Below are 23,450 nucleotides of genomic sequence, written 5' to 3'. Positions count from 1 at the left end.
CAGTTTCTCAATCATATTGTGAAGTCAGCTCATGAACTTCTTTACGAAACCCAAGCTCGAGAAGCCAATCTGCTTCATCTAGCACAAAAATAGCCAAGTCCTCCAAGCCAACTGACTGGCTGTTATGTAAGTGATCAATCATGTGCCCTGGTGTAGCTATGACAATGTCTGGATGTGACCGTAGTGCAACCTCTTGAGCCTTACTAGAAAGATCTCCCACAACAAGACTACTTCAATCCCTTTTCTATTACCTGTACCTTCCTTTCCATCAATAACTTCCGGATGAAGTGAGAGAGTAGATCCGTAATCTTTCAGGCGCGAATCAGTGGCAAGAACTCGGTATGCAAGAATATGTCGATCATCATCCAGTAGTTCCAACACCTCAGTGCTTTTTGACCATGCGTCACGCACCTCTCTGGTCATACCTTCTCGGATCTCCCCATGAGTCACACATTAAGTAATCTAAAGTTACACTTTATAACAGATTCCATAGAAGACCTGGTCTCTTCCTCAGTGAAGACTTGTGGTGCATCGACCATGTACGACTCGACCACGAGCGTTGCTTCCTTTCAGTCCATCCAAGAAAAGCTGATAGAAGACAGCCCAAGATTTCCGTGTTGCCAGTAAAGTGTGTGCCTTAGAGCTGAGCATCTTGCACCATGATAACAGTTTTCGTATTCAAAAGGATTTTAACTGAAAATTGATCACTGATCTTCGCAGCAACATTGCTATCATCAGCTTCATCTTCAGAATCACTGCTCTCCAAAACAATTTACCATTCTGTGTCATCCAGATCCCTGTATTAGTTGCTTTTTCTCCCCCAGTATTGCCCGTTTCCAACCAGTAAAGCGACTTCCTTTCTGCTTTTTTTTGAAAATCCTTCCGTGGACCTCCCGTAATGCCAAAAAGGTTCCTATCACAATGGCAATGCCTACAATAGAAAATGTGATTAATAATTTCCGCTTCGATGTGGTATTTCCATGGTTCTAAGGCCCCTGGGCAGACTCTGAACTTGCTTGCTGGCTCCACAAGTTGTCCCTTATAGATGGTCCACTTTCATCCTCATTGCTGTTATGATAGTGCAAGTCATGCAAGATTCTCTCACGTAACCTCACATATTTATCATAGGGTATTCACATTTCTGTCCTATTCCCACAGTGGTCCACATTTAACATACATATCCACCAATGCATTCCCAAGCACACTATTTCCTCCCAGCAAACCCCCTCTTACAATTTCAGCATGTATTATTTTGCCTTTTTCAGCTGCTCCTATGCTGTCACAGGCCTTCAAAATGCAAGCAAAGGTCTGTGCATCAGGAGAGAGGCCCTCATGTTGCATTCTCTCGAAACTGTTGATTGCTTCCTCACCCTGCCCATGTTGTGCATAGCCAGCAATTAAAGCATTCCAGCACATAACATCTCGACTTGGCAACCTGTCGAAAATAGCCTATGCATTTGTAAGTGAGCTACACTCGCCATACACTTCGATTAGAGTGCTGCCAACAATAAGATCTCTATCAAATCCCTTCTTTGTAACCTCCAAGTGAATCTCTTGACCTCTTTCTATGGCTTCCACATTGCCATAAGCTTTCAAGCCACACACATAAGTAATAGCATCCTGACCGATGCTTTTGAGTGTCATCTCATCAAGGAATTCCAATGCTTCTCTATCATAGCCATGTTTAGCATATCCTGTCATAAGTGTCGTCCAGGGTACGACATCTTGATCTGACATATTGTCAAATACTTCTTGGGCTTTTCCAAGTATACCAGATTTTACATACATGTCAACCAGAGCATTATTGATAAATTCCTCTTGCTCCAAACCCTCTTCACTATACTGCCTACGCAGAACAAAAGTATAATCACAACAACTAAATATGTACAAAGTATCAAACCCCACACACAACTTTTAGGTGGATTTCACACCTCGAATGTGCAGCAATATGACAGCGGTGATAAGCTCTTCTTCTCCCTCTTTCTCTCCCTCTCCTTCTCAAGCGCACGATGTAATTCGCTCTCTCTTTCGCTTCCTCTTTTGCTCTTTCGTGCAAAATGTCGCACTTCGATTTTGGCTCATTTTTTTCATCTGAGTACCGTCATTATTTGCGACGCAAATAGCGACACCATTGATTTGCATTGGGAATGGACATTACTATTCTTCTATATCCTTGTAGTGCCATTTAAATTTCATTTCATTTGGAGAGAACATTTGCAAATTATACACATGCGGATAGGTAACTTTTCGATTCGGTCATCATAGATGTCTTCACAGAGGAAAAACATCAGTAACATACTTGCATTGGAGGTCTTGAATAGGAAAGATAGTGGCAGTTATTGGGTTTCTGATAAGGACCATAACTTGGATTGGATTTTGATGCACCCAAGTACTCAAGGGAGTTTCAAGGTCAGATAAGGATGTTGCAAATCCTAGCAAACATTGGAAAGGTAGAATTTTAGAGTTCAAAAAAGTGTTTTATGGAACAAGTACAATAACACAAGTATTGATCCAACATCGTTATACGCACAAACAAATCTCTGTACACCACAAGAACTACATTGCAAATTATAAATAAAATAGTAAGTTTTAAAATTTTATCATTGTTTATTATTTTGAATCAAAGTTGTTTTTTTAAATCTTTGCAGTGTTTTAATTCAATCTTGTTTTACTGGCAGCTCTATATCCATCAACTTTGCATGAATGGCAGAATGTGGAATGTTTAAGCGACAAGATACATGTTTGGCATGAAGACATAGGTTCTTTGATATATGATAATAACTCTGCAATTCAACTTGCAACTCAAAATATATTTTTTTATAATTCATTGTATGTAGTAGAAAGTCAGAAATTACAATATGTCCCATTGCCGCCACTATATAGTGGTGAATGGTTGATTGGTAACTTGGAGTTGTCAAGAGCATGTAAGTCCAAGATAAAATCTAACATCAATAGTGCTATGAAACCCATCATAGGCTCCAAAGATATGCATCTTAGTTAGTTTATTCCATTCTAATTGTTTGCACATTTGTCTGGTTCATGTGATGTTCCGAACAAAACAAAGATTACTTATCAATGTAAGTGTCCATCAGAGGAATGGATGAGTCAGCTATTGGGTGAGTCTTGGCAAGTCAAAAGAATACATTTTGATGAGACAATTGAGTGCACAGTCAACCAATCTGATCTCACATTCAGGTAAATATTTTTTACTACTTTGAATGCCTTGATTTAACTGACATATGTCTTGCTTAGATGAATTGTTGTGTTATTCATATTTACTTACCATTATTTTTGTTTTTATTGCAGGTATTTCACCACCAGAAAAACTCTATGCATTTGCTTTTGATATAGAAGATGGCGACTTGGATAAGCTTCGATCAAGATACGCAAGATGAGACACATACAACTCTCATAGATGTGGTTATCTTGTGGAATTGTCATAATCCTTTTGTGGTCAGCACAAAGAGCCATTGGTCCATTTCTTTTCTGAGACAAGAAATCCAATTAATGTCCAATGAGCCCCTCTGCAACTTCTATTTCAAGTTAGATAATAGAAAAGACAGGATTCGTAGTGAGCAATCCATGACATGTAAACAATGTGCTTTTCCACATAAAAGCTATAACTCCAAACTCATTTTCTCTTTCATTCTCTACTTTCCTACACTTGTGCTCTCCTTCCTTCTCTCTTTATGTGCCATGGTTACCACTCCCATCTTCATCGCATGGATTAGCTCCACAGTTTATGCACACATAGGAGACCAAATATACCTTAAGTTTTGCATGACCTTGAGTCTAGAGAGCTGGCTTTCCATTGTAGACCCCTAGCTCTAGTATATTGGCATCGTCTTGTGATGCGGAAACCCTTCTTACCTATTCTATTCCAAAATATACTCTCAGATGGGTCCCCATAGATTTATTATATAGTTTACATGCTGGATCAGGCCATGAAAAGGTAATAAATCAAGCCGCCGTACATGTGGGGCAATATCTCTATGCCAGAACAGTGTCGAGGACCATGCCACAATGGATCTCATTGAGCACGATGATGTAGCATTTTCCATATATATTTTGTGCACTAAGATGCAAGAGGACAGTGAGGAAGACATCAACACACCCTCTCGATCACAACTAGAGTATTTGGAGAAGGAGCCTGAGAAAATCACACTCGATTTGAGAGTAGAGGCAACACAAAGCTTAGCCATTGTGCACCCACCTCCTTGCCCTGTAGAGACACTGAAAAGTGATGAGTCACCCCTTTCTTCTCTCCATGCTATCATCATCGAGGCGGTGGAATATTTACTTATGTAGGATGTGCTAAAAATTTTGGAGCTAAGGGAAGAATAGCTATATTGTATCATGGTGTGTGATGAACCTAATGATTTTATAGATTTTGATATACAAGATGCACCAGTACATGTTGATGAGGTGGCTTGATATGATGGCACGAGTATCAATGACATCTCTACCATTGTGAGCATCCAAGAGTAGATTGATAATGCAGCTCTATAGTATGAGATCTCAGATAATGAGTTCGAGCAATTGCAAGAAAGCATATTTGGACCTCAACCCGACTATGCAATACCTTCCCAAGAGAGAGAGGAGGGTGGCCTAGTTGCAGGAGGAGACCTCGATGCTCCATTATAGCAACAGATAGATGATGCCGAGAAGATAATGTTATCGGATTAATGTTATCAGATTTGCATAAAAATTTACCACTAGGGCCTCTAGGGAATTGAGAGTGTGGACATAAAATTTTGCTGAGATCGGGTCGCCAGAGTAGCTGTGGTCGAAGGCTCACATCTCCAAGCTTGAATCTAGCCTAGAGGCCCTATTGGTACATTTTTATGGGAATCCAATGTATATATCTTTACCACACTCCATGCATAGTGAGTATGACATAGTGAGTCTGACACTAAACTTATGTGATGCAGGATATTGTCTATATAGATGAATTTTCATCTAGATAAGGTGGCCGATCTAGTAGCCGAGGAAGGGTGCAAGACTCGGCATTAAAGGGTTATATTGGCCAGCTTGTGAGGACATTATTGTATTCCATAAGATATGCTATCCAGCTTTTGCTGAAAACTTCTTGAATTTGAGGGCGCTAACAAAGGTTGGGCCCTTCAAGACCATCCCAATGAACTCTAGCTTGAAGAAAGTAGTGTTACTTTGACATTCAAAGCTTCTCTAATTATTCTCTAGTACTAGGTGTGGGCCACTTTCTTCCATGGTGGCGCATGTCATGGTTGCTGGTGTTGAAGAACCCAATGTCATTAGGTAGGAACTACTAGGGCAAAATGTGTTTCTACTACCTATGATCAAGAATAGCTTTGGCCATGGGGAGTCTAGCTAAAAGAAGCCTAGGAGAGAGTAGATGTACTTAGTGCCAAATGATATCTCATCATCAATGTAATGTAATTTGTAATCTTCTCTTGAAGTAATGAAAACCAATATTTATTGGATTTGTGTGCAATGTAGTTTATCATATACATAGTTTATTATTGTTTTTTACTTGAATGTTATGTTTATTTATTGGATTTATACGCAACACGATTCGTACCCTAAATTTAATACGTAGTGCTTTATCGAATTTGTACTCAACATCTATTCGTTTGAATGCATGTAACAATAACTCAAAGACATAAATAAAATAAATAATAAACGAATAAATAAAAATAAGACGTGCTAAATTTTTATTATTCATATTTATAGTATTTTACATGGGATCCATTACATCTAGGGTTTTACAAAATCTCTTTGGAAGCTACATTACGTATATGTTTTGGTAGTATATCCCTATCATTGTTGACCTCTGCGAGGACTATCCTTCCATCACCGGAAGAACCTCACTATCCACAAATCCCTATCAGTGACAATGACTCTCCTTGCATGTACTATTGCATAGATCGAGTCTTCGAACAAGTCAATGGCATAAGCTTCGACAGCTTCCTGTAGTGCAAGGAGAGCTTGGGCAATCGAATGATTGGGTTGTTGCAAGCGTGTTCCATCTCCAAAGTGCCTCTTGCTGTTCTTAATGAGTATGCTATCCATAAACTTAGGCACTAGCTTTTGAAATGAATCCTTTGGTATCAGGATGTGCATGGTCTTCTGGTAGTGGTAGATGTCATGAAGAGCCAATGTGTTTAGCTTCCAACAATGCTTGTGATGCTGGCATGATGGTGGTGGTGGAGCTAGGGGAAGTGGCATGTGTATAGGATTTCTAGGGGGTGTCTCCAATCTGCTTGCTTGGTGTGTGCCATGTCTTCTAGGAGAGAAAACTCAAAACTCAAAAGTGAAATGTGTAAAATGTGATGAAACTTTAAACTTACAATTTTTTTTTCAAAATACCCTTAAACTTAATTTAATATATCCACACTTTGGAAAAATATGACCAGTGATCCGATTAACCGTAAAATTTTACCAGTGGACTCTTATAGGGTACATCAACTACCCAAAAACATTTTGGCCTCATTAGAAGTCTTTGGGAAACCTGTCCAAAGGCTGTGGCATCTGGGGCTGTGAATTTGGACATTCAAGACCCCAGATGCAAGCCTCCAAATAGGTGTCCCAAAGACTTTTGAATAGGGCCAATTTTTTAATATCCATGAGTTTTTATGATGTATTTCTTGCACCAACCTAGAGAATGGTACCTTAGGAATAATGAAGTTGGCACTCTTCTGGAATTTTCTTATCTCACGTAGCGCAGGTGTGCCTAGTCTCCATCTTCACTTCTTATGTGTTGAAGGATGTGTATTACCACTTGGAGTAGTAGTGGGAGGTGGAGCAACTAGAGCATGTGGACCACCATTTTTAGACAATGGCAAACCATCATTATTGATTACACTAGGGCCACAATTGTTGGACACAACAACACCACCAATATTGGCTACAGTAGGGCCATCGTTGTTGGCCACCAAGGGACCTTTGTCACTCACAGTACGCTCACTAGATTTGGAAGAGTATTGAGCTCTTGCTCTTGCAGGCATCTTTTTGATAGGAAGCTTGGAACGTGCCATGATTGTGATGATGAAGGATAGAAAGGTGGAGGGTAGAGTGAAGAGTAATGGGAAAAAATGAAAGGAGAGACTTGACTTAAGTATGAAACTTTTAAACTTACTGTGGTGTTAATGAACGTTAAAATTAAAAAATATAGTTCGAAATCGACTTTGAAAAACATAGTGACAAACCTTCAAAATTTTAAACAAAATTTACAAGACATCTCATGTTAAAGATCGGAGTATTGATGTGCCATATATCTTGGGTACCTATTTTCTCTCATGGACTCTAAATGCATCAAAAGTATTATCTTTATCTAGGTTTTCATTTCTTGCCATCCCTCTCTTGGGTTGCCAACCATTCTGTGTGGCATTGTCTAGTTGTGTTGTTTTCATATATTGCTTTTCTCACTTCACATATTGCCTTACTTATAAATTTTACTTAAGAGGTTTTGGACTTATTTTCTTTTTCGTCCTATCGTATCTCTAATCTCCTATACCACCATTGTAATAATTGCCTCATAGAATTGGAATCATTGATGCCAACTCCATGATCAGTTGCCTTTTGAAAAGCACAACGAGCTTGTCAATGAGATCGTTCCATGCCTTGAGTTGACTATACTGCCAAACTTCCTTGATCTACAAAGTATGGGCCATGTGCTTCAAGTATATGCTGCACAAAAAGAGAGATTAGAAACACAAACTAAATCGAAATGATGAATTTTTTTTGTAATGGTGACAATACTGACCATGTAGTGTGTTATACTCTTTGTATTCCATGCCTCCACCATGGACATATAAAAATTAGCAACTGTCTCTTTAAATGTATTGGCATCACCATCCCTAAACCTGAACTTTTGCAAGAGAGCTGCTAATCTATCTAGGTGTATCCACACTTTTGCCTTTGCAATCCTCGCTTGTCCCCCATTGCTCCGATCCAAAACAACAATGTGCAACTTTTTCCATGCTTCATACTTCTCTGGTTGTTTTACAATTATATTGCCTTCCTCATCTCGAGGTGGAGATATAAACCTCCTAGCCTTTAGTTCGCCAAATCATGGTTTACAAGGGATATTTCCACTCTTTCCCCATTTATTCTCATCCTTTTTTATTTCTAATTGGCCCTCATGCAATCCAACTTTAGAGAGGACTTGTTCTACCTTCTTGCATGTAGCATCATCTTCTGACACATGCTACATCTTGTATGCAAAGCATATATATTCATATACTAGCTTCTTAATTATTCTAACCAAAAAATACAATGTGCAAAAGTGCACCCTTCTTAGTGGTATTTCCAAAATAGGTCGCCAATATGGATCCATTGGAATTACTATTCCATTTCTCACGACTTTTTGATCATGTGTTGGAGCATCTTGTTGTCCTGCCTTGGGCAAGCCATTATTTCTTTCCATCTTTCCCTTTCTTCCTAGTTCGCATGCAGTATATGCATAGAAATTTTGCATTCAGTAAATTTGATAAACCAAACATACACTTCAATGTTTTTAAATCACCTGCAAGATGCTATTTAAATTGATAGTTCCCAAACCCCTCAATGTGTAAAATTGCTCCATTATTTTGCTGTTGAATAACATTGAATATATTAGTGAGGTTTAAAAAAACTATAAGTGATTCATGGTCCTCCTTTAGTACTTTAAATGCTACAAGCCACCATATTCCATTCTCTAACTGTACACTGAAGTATAAAGGATAGTTTTCATCCCTATCGGGATCCAATGCTTGATTCATAAGTGCTATATTCACACGTTCAAGTTTTTTCCCCTAATGACCATAGCAATCTGAATCCTACATATATCCAATACAAAGTTTTTGGATGCATTCAATACAAATGCAACTTCTTTGGAACCATACTTCAATATGTTTGTATTTTCTAGATGCATTGGCTCACCAATTAGTTGTAGAACTTTCTCATTTAGTTGTTTTTGAGCCTTCTTCACGTGAAATGGTTTTGGTAGAGGCACTACTTGCTTAGTTTTAAAGACTTGCTTAAATGTTGTATCGAATTGTTGATAGAGCATACTTGTAGAGGTGAGCTCAAGCTCAATTTCCAAGACCCACAGACCACTTATTGTTCAAAAATTTCAAGCGAGCACTAATGGCTGCCTCTCACATAGTGGACGTGCTATCCTTCTCTACGAGTGTAGTAAGCTTAACTTGATGCCCGATCAAGTTACTTCCCCTCTCAAGCAATTTGATAGCTCTATGATTTTTGATGCAAGCTCAAGCATTCTCAAGCCTCCACCTCTAAGCTCCATCCTCCATAGCCGCACATGAGAGAAGAGAAGAGGAGAGAAGAAGAAGAGAGGAGATGATGGAGAGCTTCACCTCCTTGATCCCTTACTCTCACACACTCACTCCCTCACACTCTCACAATCCCTCCCTCAAGCACATACAAGAAATCAAGAGAAGAGAAGAAGAGAAGAAGGTGGATCTACTATTGCCACATACCAAAAGAATAAGCTCTCATTCATCTTTGGAACTTTATATATAAAGTCCTAAATCCCATTTGGGCAGTCATCGCCTTTTTACATGGCCGACCATAGCCTAGGCCCTTTTTTCCATTGTTCTCCTATCTTCCTAGCTTCCTTCGTATCGCCCATCTGCATTTGTAATTAGTACAGGTCATAGCCTGGTGCTCTTAAAATAAATCATGGTACACCTTGCACTCTTTTACAAAACTATTGACTTGCACTTTTTCTTGAGTGGCTCCCTTTGATTTAGAACTTTTTTACAGTTCTTGTGTTTCCTCATTTTTCTTGGTGCGCCTTCATTCTCCATTCCACTTTTGCATTAGCCATGTCTTTTGCTTTAGATTATCTAGATTTTCCACCTTGTTCATTTGAGGGTTAACATTACTCCCCTCTTAGTTGAGTGCCATTCCCATGGCACTTGTTTGTTAGCATATCAAGCTCATATTATTCTCCTATTAGTATGTATGACTGACATTAGCCATGTCCAGCTGTATAAACAAGTGTGGGACATTAAATAAGTTGGTGGCCTCAAACCTAGTGTGAATGGTCCTACGGACCTTAGTACTATCATATACACTTACTCTATGTGTATGGTTAAGAGAGTATGAATGAATGAAGAAGATGAGAGCATGCTTGCTCCTCACTCCTTCTCTGCCTCTCCCAATCTCAACATGGTATCAGAGCCATAGGCGAGCTCTCTAGAGCAGGAGGAAGTCAAGAAGACTTGCAGGAGTTGAAGATCAAGACTTTTCAAGACCAAACACGCTACCATTGTTTCTCTAAGGTATGCATTTGTTCATATGAGACTCTATGCTTCATGGCAGTGGTGAAGACTTGTCTCGGAGTCTTTGGGAGCATCCTTGAGCACGTTTGAGTGCTCATCATCATCATTATCATCAACATTAACGGCTAGTCCAAGATCTGAAAACAGCGTGATTATGTCTGTTTGTGTTGATACCTCCATGGTCTGCAAATCATCATCTCCATCATCCATAGACTGACACACAGCTTGTCTATGCTCTTTGGAAGGCCATTGAAGTTCTGGATATGTTAGTACTTGATCATGGACTCTTTAATGAGCTTGAAGGACTGTTCACAGATCTGGAATAAATAATGGACTACTGTATACAAGTAACGTACAGTAGGTATGCATCTCTAACATGAGACAGGAGCATTCAAACATGCTCAGAAGCATCATTGAAGCACATGTATATGCCAGCAAAACATATAGACTTGATGTCATGCATTGGAGCTGAAATTATTTGAGATTAGTGAGTTTATGACAGGCTGAAAACTGTCATAAACTATCATCAATATATACTCATTGGCCTTGAAGAAGTGCATGCCTTTTGTTATCTACAGGGAGTTGTATGGTACAGGATATGGCTGTTGAATGCTATAAGCATTGATATCAGCATTAAAAGCTCTTAAAAACTGAAGTCTGAATCTGGAAACAAATGTATTCACAGGGTATTGGTTGGCCATAAATAGTGAATGCATTATATGACATTTCCTCTTACAAATAGAGTGTCTGCGGATGCTTGTTTGGTCATGTATTAACCTGTACACTCAGTGGCATATGTATGAAGTGGTTTGAGGATCTCTTGGGCTGAAATACATCTTGGTTTGATAGTTCATTGGCTGTATACAATCTGTGAGTAGATTTATGTCACTTGGACTTGCTGGATATGCACTATTTTGTACCCATATGCTTATGACTGGACTATTACATGTACCAGCAGATATTCTGGAGGGTTTGGAACATGTATGACATGTATACACATTGATTTTGGCCTTGAAATTGTTGCTGGTTACTCACAGTTTACAGTTTTCAGATTGTATGTATTTACCCTGGCAGTGAGGTTGCAGGAGTTTAAGCTGAAGCAACTCCATAGCATATGTATTGACTGTTATACTTATGAGTTAGACCACTGGTTTGTGGACTATTTTTAGCTGTCATTAGGCTGAAATACCCTCGTTTTTTACTGCAATTAATTGCAAAAAACTATCATAAATAGTTGAGGATTGAACTTGGTCAGTCATACTTGTTGGTTTGCAGGAAGTCAGACAGTGACTAAATAGTATCTGGTTGAGAGCGGAGTTTTGAGCCCGGGATGTGCCTAAAATTTGCCAAAAAATCTGGAATTTAGGGGAAAAATATTTAACATCGAAGGCGGCGGCTCTGCAGCTAGGACAATTTTAAGCACCAAGTGAAAGATGACTTTTAAAAGGCATCCGAGTGACACTTGTGGATTTTTGATCATTTTTCCGAATGCTGTGTAGGATGTCAAGAGTTGCTAGTCAGTGCAGGATGTCAAGGCGGGCGCCCAGGGTTTTTCAGAGCTCGAATCGGAGCCAGTACGAAGAAGGAGCCAACAAATGGTTAAGATACGAAAAGGTGGACATTTGAGAGGACCAAAAGGGGTGCCCTTTGGGAGCCTTTGACACCCCCCAAAATTTTATGCATCCTTGATGAAAAAACGTGAAGAAGACATGGTGTGATGGTGTGCAGACAACGGCACATTTTTCGCCCTCTCCTTCATGATCACGAATGCCAGGGTGTGAAGACCCTATGCAACTGACAATGGGGGGCAACTTCTCTTTCTTTGCTGGTTCTATCACTACCCTTCACGCGAGCAATGGCTGTGTAGATGAAGAGAACAGATTCTAGTCTTTCTCTCTCCTCCCTCTCTCTCTTCTCTATGGGTTGTTCATATGTGCCATCTTGGAAGAGGAATCGGGAAAGGAGAATGAAGAAAGTGATGAAGGAAATTGATGGAGATGTTGAAGATTGAAGCACAACATTGGATTGAGAGCAATGGAGGCTCCGTTTGCTAGTTATGCATGCATTCAAGACGTCTTGGGTTACGTAAAAACACGGTATGACCATTTTTATGAAAAAAATGAAGGATTTTTTATAGTTTATGATGATAATTATATTCTTATTGGATGAAACTTTGTGTGTGTTGTCTGCATTATGAGTAATTGTTGTATATTAGAAAATCTTAGTTTTGCAATGATTTACATGCTTTATTTAATTCCCGTAATCGTGAAATGCGGTTTTTAACTGGCAAAATGGTAGTTTTTATGTTTCGGGTGGGGAAAAAGTGTTCCCATGGGGGGAATATGGAAGATAAATTGAATGTTAGTATGCTGAAGTGATTGGAATAAGAAAAACCAGAAAATAACCTATTTTATTACCAAATAAATCAAAAAAAGAAAAAAATAATGGAAAAAATAAAAATACGTCTTAGAAAAAAAAGAAAAAATATAAGAATTGTTTGTGGATATATGGTAGTGGCAGAGCATGAGGGTTGGCCTCAGTTTGCCCCATCTCTTTGTCAGAGTTTGTGATTTATTGCTTTTTATACATTAAAACATGACAAAATGAACCTCTACACCTGTGCAACGAAAGCAATACCTAAACTAGGGGGTTGGGAGGTTTGAATGGTGTGATTTGCGTGCTGATTGTTGCTGATTTTCTGATGCACATCATGTCATAGAGTTTGTTATACTTTGTTTAAGAGGATAGTAGCACGAGTGTTATCTCGGTGCTATCCTTTCATCACTACAACGGGTTAGAGAATAAGCATTAAAGCGTGATTGTGCACAATCACGTTGCTGATTTGAAAATGATGTTTGAGCACTTTAGAATCATTCACTTTGCATGTGCATGACGATCATGGTATCAGAATAAAAGTCCTGGATGCATAGCACCTGTTTTCAATGACAATGACCCTACTATCTCTATGTCGGTAATATTACCATATATTGGTTTTGAACGATTAGATATAGGGATGCCATACCACCATCGGTTATTGTTTACCATTGGATGATACTGGTGCGTAGATCGGATGCTGTATGCTTGGGTAGTGAATGCCGGAAGGTCCCCAAGAACAAAAGAACTCTACTTTTTGCACAAAACTCAAGGTAAAAAGCATACATGACATGAACAAGAGACCAATTGGATGCAAACTTCCCCCATGCTCTGTGCGAGCGCTCCACAAAGCATGTATTTTATGTGTTAATCATCTTCAAGCTCAAATAATCGCCCAAATTACAAAATAGCACGCTTTTGACTTTTGAGTTTGCTTTAGCACAAAATAGAAATAAAGCTAATGGGCGGCGCCCAAAGAGTCAGGCATACCCCATACAATGTCCAAATACAAATATCATAATCGTGCGCCCATGCGCATACAAAATAATAAATAAATATCCAACGCCTCAATAAATAGGCGCGACAAAATATAGGCGCCATGCCTAAGGTATGCGCCCATCAAAATATAAGTGATAACTCGAATACACGCTATCCTCCAATGCTTTCCTCCGCCACTGCTGTTATCTCTACACATCAACTGAAGCATTCACAATCATTAGTAAAATAATACAATTAAACCGACAAAAGTGAATACCTAGCAGTCTTCAGCTACATAAATAAATCAACTGGTTAGAAATCAATCCTAACCTTAATTTATTACGAGTGCGCACTCTAAACTCATAAACGTTTATTAATTTAATATGTATTTTGCGGAATCACCTGTTATGGAATCACCCATGTACACACTAAATTAATGAAACGCCCAAAAAATATAGGTGTCCCCATCAACTTCTCGCACAAAGAATCCACTTTGTGTATGAGCCCCGGTCAGCAAAGTTTACGGAATCTATCGTAAAACCTTACGGAATCCACCGTGGCACGGAATCCGCCATGAAATATGCCTCCTAGCATCATACCCCCGGAGTGGGATAGCAATTGACCTCAATTGCTATTAGCTCAATGTGGAGCTAACAGAGTGGGAAAAGCATTTAAGTCTCTAGCATGCATCCATTGGGCTTCCTCTACATGATGGTTTTTAAACTTGACTAAATATCTAGAATATCTTCGGCCAGTTCTAGTGGTCATAAAGTCAGTATCTATGATAGCTTCAGGTTCAAGTATTTCAGTCTCTTCATCTAACAAAGGTGGGTTTTCATAAACAGGGTGTACAGGTAATTGGCCTCTAAAGGGTCGTAATAAACTAATGTGAAATGTGTTGCGAATTTTCTAGTGAGGTGGTAATTCTAACTTGAATGCATTGTCGTTGATTTTGTGAATGATCTTAAATGGTCCATAGAATCTAGGTGCTAATTTCACAATTGGGTGTTTATGTACACTTTGTAATCTATGTTTTTCTATTCTCAACCAAACATAGTCATCAACTTTGAAATTCATTGCTTGTCTTTTCTTATTGGCTTGTTTTGTATATGATTGCTGGGCTTTGGCAATCATGTCTTTAACCTCATAAAAAATAGTAGCGTGCATAGTAGCAATATCATCAGCACTTTGAATTCTATTTGATAAAGATGCAACATGTATAGACAATCTATAACCATAAATCACTTCAAACGGTGCTTTCTTTGTAGATGTTTGTGGTGTATTGTTATATGCAAACTGCAATAAATGCAAATGTGTGTCCCATGTCTGCGGTTTAGAAATAGTGTAAGCACTTAAAAGATCTAGAATAGTACTATTAGTGGCTTCTGTTTGTCCATTAGTTTCAGGATGAAATGTAGATGAGAAATCAATTTTTGTTCCTAGATTAGCAAACAAAGTAATCCAAAAGTTGTTGCAAAATCTAGAATCACGATCAGAAATAATAATTTTTGGTAATCCATGATTAGTGAAAACGGTTTTCAAAAACAATTGTGCTGCCTGAGATGCTGTTAAATTTTTCTTACATGGAATGAAATATGCTTGTTTACTAAACCTGTCTACTATAGTCCAAATAATGTCATGGTTAGCTTTAGTATTAGGTAAACCAATAATAAAATCCATAGAAATTTGTTCCCATGGTCTTGATGGAATAGATAAAGGCATAAGTAATCCACACTGTTTACCATGATGTCTTTTAACTCTTTGACAAATCAAACATTCAGAAACAAAGTTAGATACATCAGTGTCCATATGTGGCCAATAAAAATCTTCAGTTAATGTACGTAAAGTAGATATGATACCTCTATGACCTTGGTATGGAGGACAATGAATCTCATTCAAAACAAAAGATCTAAATGGAACTGTAACACATAATCTCTTTTCATAAAACATGAATCTATCATTATAAGACAGTGAATCAATAGGAATCCATTTATTTCGAACTAATTTATTCCAATCAGCATGAAAAGTAATGTCCTGATGATAAGTATCTTTCATAGGAGTTAAAGAATCAAATGATATAACAGAAATATTATGAATGGTGGGTCTTCTACTTAATGCATCGACCACTACATTTTCTTTACCTAGTTGATATTAACACAATATTAGTGAGTTTGGGAATCTCCCAATTTCCATTTTTTGAATACTAAAAAGGTGGCACTCGGATAACATACTCGTAAGTTTCTCAAAACCATATGATGTGACCTATCATTGGAAAGTGCTAAAAAAATGGAATCTATTGAGCTATAGAGTGCTCATTTTTGAGTTATATTGTTCAAGTTATGAAAACACCGAAGACTTGACCACCTGTCCCAAACTTATGGGAAATTCCCATATTCCCCAATATGGTGTTTATTGGATAATCGGATGAAAACTCTGAATAAAGGCTGCCCATTTGATATGTCAGTCAGATATTTGGGGTTGGCTAAGTAAATGTCTAATACTTTGTTGATCAGTCTTAATCATAAACTTAGAACCCATTAAGTAGTGTTTCCATTGTCTTAAAGCTTGTACCACAGCTAATAATTCTTTATCATATGTGGAATATTTAAGTTCGGAGGGTTTCAGTTTACAACTAGAATAGGCTATGGGATGATTATCTTGCATAAGTACGGCTCCTATTCCAGATCCGCTAGCATCACTAACTACTAAAAAGAATTGTCTATTAAAATCAGGCAGTTGTAATACAGGAGCATGGGTTAATGCCTGTTTCAATAAATCAAAGGATTTTTGTTGATTATCAAACCAATGATAAACAATACCTTTCTTTAAAAGTTTAGTCAAAGGCAAAGCAAGTAATGAAAAATTTCGCACAAATTTCGTGTAAAAACTAGCAAGACCTAAAAAAGATCGTAACTCATGCACATTTTTAGGTATAGGCCAGTTCAATATTGCTTCTATTTTCTTAGGGTCAACCTTAATACCATGTGATGATACGATATGACCTAAATATTCAATTTCTGTTTGAAAGAACTCACTCTTTTCCGGATTAGCATACAATTGATTATCTTTCAACAACTTGAAAACCAAGGACAGATGTTCATAATGATCTTTCTCATTTTGACTAAACACCAACATATCATCAAAGAATACAATAACACAATGCTGATATTTCAAAAATATACGGTTCATCATTCTACTAAATGTAGCAGGTGTATTAGTCAATCCAAAAGGCATCACTAAAAATTCATAATGACCAAATTGTGTTCTAAATGCAGTCTTGAATATATCAAACTTATCTAATCTCACCTAATGATAACCAGATTTAAGATCTATTTTACTAAATATGGCAGAACCTTGCAGTTTATCCATAAGGTCATCGACTCTAGGAATTGGATATCTATTCTTTACGGTGATCTTATTTAAAGCACAATAATCAATGCACATACGATAAGTATTATTATTCTTCTTTACCAACAAAACAGGTGCACCAAATGGAGAATTACTAGGTCTAATCAATCCTCTATTTAGTAATTCCTCAACTTGATTTTGAATTTCTTTTTGCTCTATCTGGTTATGCCTATATGGTGCTTTACAAGGTGGTTGTGTACCAGGAATTAAATCTATTTTGTGGTCTTCAGGACGTGAAAGAGGTAAACCAGGTGGTAGATCTTCTGTAAAACAATCTTTAAATTGTGCAAGAAATTCTTTATGCCTAGGGTGCATATATTTTTGTTTAACTTGTAGCTCATTCACCCAGATTAGATAATATTTACTACTTTTGCGTAATGCACGTTTAGCTTGAGTATGAGAAAGCAGTGGAAAAGCATTAGATGCATGCATACCATACAATGTAATATGTTTTCCTTGAAAATGAATATTAATTGAATGTGTGGAATAATCTATATCAGGGTTATGCTGATGACGCCAAGGCATACCTAAAATAATATCACTGGACTGTAATGGTACAACTAGAAAATTCCTTCTTTCAGTGTATTCACCAATTTGAATTTCTAAATCATGCACCTCTTGTATTCCATTATACCTTGTGACTAAGAATGCTGCTTTAATGCGATAATGCGTAGGAACAGTTTGTAATTTCAATTCTTTCACTAGCTTTGCAAAAATAAAATCATGAGTACTACCATCATCATGCAAAATAATCTTTTCTTTTTCATGCACTAAACATTTCAATATCAATAAAGAATGTGGAGTTGGCATACCTAGTAAAGTATCTGAAGGAGTAGTAATGTCGTCTTCATCTTCCGTGAAATCAGGCATTTCTTCATGTTCGTCACCTTCCATTGCTCCAAGATACTTGATATGGACATGTGGCTTCTTCGATTGGCAATTGGCTACTAGATGTCCAGGTTGGTGGCATTTGTAACACACTATAGGTTTGGCTTTAGATACATTGTTTGCAATGGCAAGAAGTCTAGGAATATTAGGATTTGGCAGTGAAATTGGCTTGGGGTTTTGATTGGTATTGGATGGTAAAGCAGGTGGTTTTTCCCAAGTCTTACAGAAAGATGATGAAGGAAATCGACCTTGATTAGATCTTCTAAAATTTGAATTGAATTGCTTAGATCCATAGTTACCATTGGCTTGAAATTGCTGTGGACGCTTGTCTCTTCCTCGAAGCTTGTCTTCAGTGTCATGAGCTAAAGAAATTGCGTCTTCAAGAGTTGCAGGCTTGAACATACTGACTTCAGCGTAGTAATGCCCAAGTAATCCAGACATATACTTGCGCTTGTGTGTCACTTCAGGTACGTCTTCAAGCATGCGTAACTGGAGTAATGCATTCCAAAAGCGTTCGGTGTACTGAGGAATAGGCTCACGATCTCTTTGCTGAAGAAGGTCCCATTGCTTTATGGCTTTTTCATGAAATTGTGAAGGAAGGAAATTTTGCATAAACTTCTTCTTGAAACTCTCATCAGGTAGTGGGACAATCTATGCTCTTACGAACCACGGTCCACCAAAGAGATGCTCTATCCACTAAATGATTAGTGACACACTTGATTTTATCTTTTTCTGTGTATGTTTCCTCATGAAAGTAATCATCAAACTGACTGATGAATGCAAGAACAATTTTTCCATCTCAAGTGCCATTGAAAGTACGAAATTTGAAATTTCTTTTACTTATCTTTGTTTCTTTGCAGATGCATTGAGCTTCGAGAGTCGCATCGATGGTACGTCAGATAAGATCTTAAGATTGTGGTTCCTGTTAGTCGATCTTTGTAAATTAGCCAATTGAACTTGCAATGCTTGCCGAGCTTATCGTTCTTCATTCAACTACATCATAATTAAATCCAGCTTTTACTCCATCGTAGGTTCAGGAAGATCGCCTTCAGCTATTAAATCATCCATATGTGGTTCCGTCATCCTACAAAACTTCAAAAGACCTCACACTCTCAAAATCCAATTACGGGATGAGCGTAGCTCAAGATTGGGTATACAAGGCTTATATATTTTTGTGTGTGGCTTTCACAATCTTCGTTTTTGGCTATTGTGGAATTTATAATCTTTGAAAAATCTGTGTTTTACCTTCTGTGTGCACTGAAACTGGTTCAACAAGTCTGCATATGTGAACAGTACCTTCCAGAGAACAACTTTGCAGTTCGGAGCTTCTGCACAAGAATGGTGCTTATAGGAGTTTTGAACACAAGTTAGTTTTGACTTCAGATTACTTGACTAACTTCAGTAGTGGCAGAACTTATGAGACTTGCTGTACTTGCAGAGTTTGTAAAGATTTATGTGATTGAGGACTTAAGTGACTAAGCCTTAAGCTTAGTAGTCTGAAAAAAAACGTTGAATCGTGAGGGGGGGCCCGTTTTTTTCATGCGAAATTTTCAAAAATATTTCGCCCTATCGCCGTTGATCAATGTTTTGAAATTATAAGCTTCTTTAAGCTTATACTAAGCTTATTAAGCTTATTAAGCTTACTTAAGCTTTTAAGCTTATGGAATTTGGAAACTTATCTCTGTGTATCCACGACTTGTAGAAGAGGATGTAGGAGTGGTCCTTCGCTGTTGCAGGCCCGTCCTTTGCGATCAGAGGTTGGAAACAGAGGTTCTTGACCGCCAAGAATCCACCCGTATCGACCGTTCGTGATGAGATTGATCGTAGAGCTTGATCGTTCCAGGAGCTCCGCCTTCGCACAAGATGGGTAACGATTGGAAGCTCTCGATCTCAGCTTCGCTCTGATACCACTGGTGCGCAGATCGGATGATGTATGCTTGCGTAGTGAATGTCGGAAGGTCCCCAAGAACAAAAGAACTCTACTTTTTGCACAAAACTCAAGGTAAAAAGCATGCACGATATGAACAAGAGACCAATTGGGTGCAATCTCCCCCCATGCCCTGTGTGAGCGTTCCACAAAGCATGTATTTTATGTATTAATCATCTTCAAGCTCAAATAATAGCCCAAATTACAAAATAGCACGCTTTTGGGTTTTGAGTTTGCTTTAGCACAAAATAGAAATAAAGCTAATGGGCGGCGCCCAAAGAATCAGGCATACCCCATACAATGTCCAAATACAAATATCATAATCGTGCGCCCATGTGCATACAAAATAATAAATAAATATCCAACGCCTCAATAAATAGCTGCGACAAAATATAGGCGCCATGCCTAAGTTATGCGCCCATCAAAATATAAGTAATAACTCAAATACACGCTATCCTCCAATGCTTTCCTCCGCCACTACTGCTATCTCTATACATCAACTGAAGCATTCACAATTGTTAGTAAAATAATACAATTAAATCGACAAAAGTGAATACCTAGCAGTCTTCAGCTACATAAATAAATCAACTGGCTAGAAATTAATCCTAACCTTAATTTATTACGAGTGCGCACTCAAAACTCATAAAGGTTTATTAATTTAATATGTATTTTGCGGAATCACCTGCTATGGAATCACCCATGTACACACTAAATTAATGAAATGCCCGAAAAAGATAGGCGTCCCCATCAACTTCTCGCACAAAGAATCCACTTTGTGTATGAGCCCCGGTCAACAAAGTTTACGGAATCCACCGTAAAACCTCACGGAATCCACCGTGAAATATGCATCCTGGCATCAAATACACAACCTGTATTTGAAAAACAAAAGCAAAAAACTTAAATACTTGTTATATTGTGTATATATATGACATGTATACATATAAAAAAATTAGCTTTTGCATATATACCTGCTTGCATTGTTAAGGTAGTACTAATGTGTCATTCTTGTTTTGGTGAATTTTTGTAGAGTCAATGATTACAAAACCACTTGGATGACGTCTGATTGTGCAATGCTCACCATTTGTTACCACTTCTTTAAATCACTTCACATCCAGTACATATATAAAGAATCGTCTGAAGTCAAGCTTCAGAATATCTTGGATCAAGCCACAATAACCTTCCATGGTACCATTGGCATCCTCGAAGTGAGCAAGGACACCACAATCTTGGGTATTTATGTTTTCATCTATATGTTGAGTTCGAAGATGTTTACCCTCACACCAAATAGCATTGAATAATGTGCACTAGTAGTAAAAGATTAAGATCAAACATGTCAATTTTTTATATAAAATATAACTTATAGAAACAAATTAATTGATAGTATGTCTCACCTTTGATAAGTAACCTCATGCCACTACAAGATATAGACCTTATAGCGACGTTTAAAGCGACGAAAATACAAACAACAAAATTTGCCCCCGTCGTCGCAAAAAGCGTCGTTATTGACGACGCCATAGAATCGTCGCTATAACCGTCGCTATATGCGTCGCTGTACATTTGCGACGCATATAGCGACGGTTACAGAGAGTTTGTGATGCTGATAGCGACGACAATAGCGACGCGTGCAGTAAATTTGCGACGCAAATAGCGACGGTAACAGAGAAAAAAAAAATTTGTGGCAGGGCAGCAAGCTGCCCTGCCACATATAGCACTGTGTGCTGTATGAGAGCCATACAAAATAGTTTCTGCACTGCTTCATACAAAGCGTTTGCAAACAAAAAGAATGTATACTGAAATCATAAAACTGATGGATGAAATAAATACATGATATCGCATAAAATGCGATTGGTACAATCATAAAACAATATCACTAATACATAGAAAATGTCTACATAGATCGGGCGACTAAAAACTAAAGGTATGTGAGCTCTAAGGATCCAAGGGCGAGCTACAAATCGTCGTCCCCCGAAAGCTCTTCCCGCTGTAAAGGAGCATCAAACGGATTCTGCAGAAAAAGAAACAACATATCAATCCACCATACAATAATGCATTCAAATATCTCATGGTAACTACGGACAAGAAAGATGAGTGACTTACTGGGCCGCTGTGTCTATACAATCGGTCGATCAATGATCTGAGACCATGCCTCTCCGCATATCGAGTCTCAAGGCCTTGCGGATCGCGATTTGTAATGGAGTGCTGCAAAGAAAACAAAATGCTAACTGTTAGAAACATGATTGTCAGTACAAAGAATATCTCAAAAAAACAAATAAGCAAAACAAAAGAGAATCTTACAAAGTCCTCCAAATATGTCCTGTGGCCGCCACTCCCAAGATGATGTACCGATCGAGCCTCGATTCGTGCCCTCGCCGCCTCCCGCTGCTGACTCCAACGTCCTGGCGAATTTGTAGCCTCCTCCCTCAGTCGGTGCCAGTCGTCAGCATCTAACCACTTGGGCTTTGGAGCCCCACTCTTGATTGCCTTGCGTGCGTCGGATCATCTATGTGACATGTATGCACGCATGCAATCCATCATCCAGCCCGTAGAGAATCTATCCACTGCGGCTGGCACCGAGAACTCCTCGTGCAAGGATGCTACTATTTACTCCTTGCTCCCCTCCGGTATGTTCCTCCAATGATCCAGGACGTTGTGCCGAAAAACTTGTTGGCACAACTCCCTCATGCGAGCCATCACCCTCCTCCCCTCAACATTCATGATGATGGCTCCTGACCTGCCATCCACTAGGTATCCATATTCCCTAGGAGTGTGCCTTGTATGGGCCTTCTCCCATCTCCGTCCACGCTCCTGGGCATATCCAGGAGACCCCTGAACATTCGGTGTACCGACGGGGGTACCCTCTCCCGGAGTGCCACACAAAGGGGTGCCACCAGAGGGTGCGCCACCAAAAGGAGTGCCACCAGAGGGGGTGCCACCAAAAGGAGTGCCACCAAAAGGCGTGACATCTGCCGACGGCTGCGCAAAAGCCGGAGTAACTGGAGTGGACGTCCCCACAGGTGTGACAAATCCTGGAGGTGACCAAGCTCCAGCTGAATGACGAGACGGAGACACCACGTCTGTGTCTCCACAGCAGCACCCCCCTGATCCTCCTGTAGTCACAGTCTCTCCCTCTGGCCCAAGTCGCGAGCGTTGAGATCGTCTACTCGAAGTTGAAGCATCTGATCGTGCCGAAGCTGATCTAGCAGAGCGCCCTGACGAAGAACGAGACAGCTCCTGATCTGCTATCTCTCTGAATCTCGCGAGCTGATCTGGAGACATACGTGCCATCATCTCCTGAAACTCCTCATCGCTCATCCCTTGACTCATCCTGAAAATGTCGATACCTGCACATATAAAAAATAATGTTAGAATAATCAATTTAAACTATACAAAGCACATTAATAAAATCATTTTTGAAAAATCCCTCTTAAAATGCATATCTTATCTACCTTTATGGAAGATCTAAACAACGAATTGAGTAATACAATTCTCCAAGAATGAAGTATTCTATGGTCCCATGTTAATCTCCTGACACAACTCTGCATACACTGGAAGGTCGATAGACATGTCACCACAAAACAACGAGTCTGTCTCGTTCTCAAAAAATTCTA

General features: G+C 38.8%; 1 pseudogene; it reads right to left on the bottom strand.

The window, feature by feature from the left end:
• Positions 1-637: 637 nt before the first annotated feature.
• Positions 638-23,450, bottom strand: part of LOC148020087 (uncharacterized) — a 72,234-nt pseudogene continuing 49,421 nt past the window's right edge.

The sequence above is a fragment of the Lygodium microphyllum genome, chromosome 19 (genome assembly GCF_053477565.2).
Source record: "Lygodium microphyllum isolate KBCC chromosome 19, Lygodium_microphyllum_v1.1.10, whole genome shotgun sequence".
NCBI lineage: Eukaryota > Viridiplantae > Streptophyta > Polypodiopsida > Schizaeales > Lygodiaceae > Lygodium > Lygodium microphyllum.
Note: the sequence above shows the minus strand (reverse complement) of the source record. Positions and strands in the feature narration are given on the sequence as shown.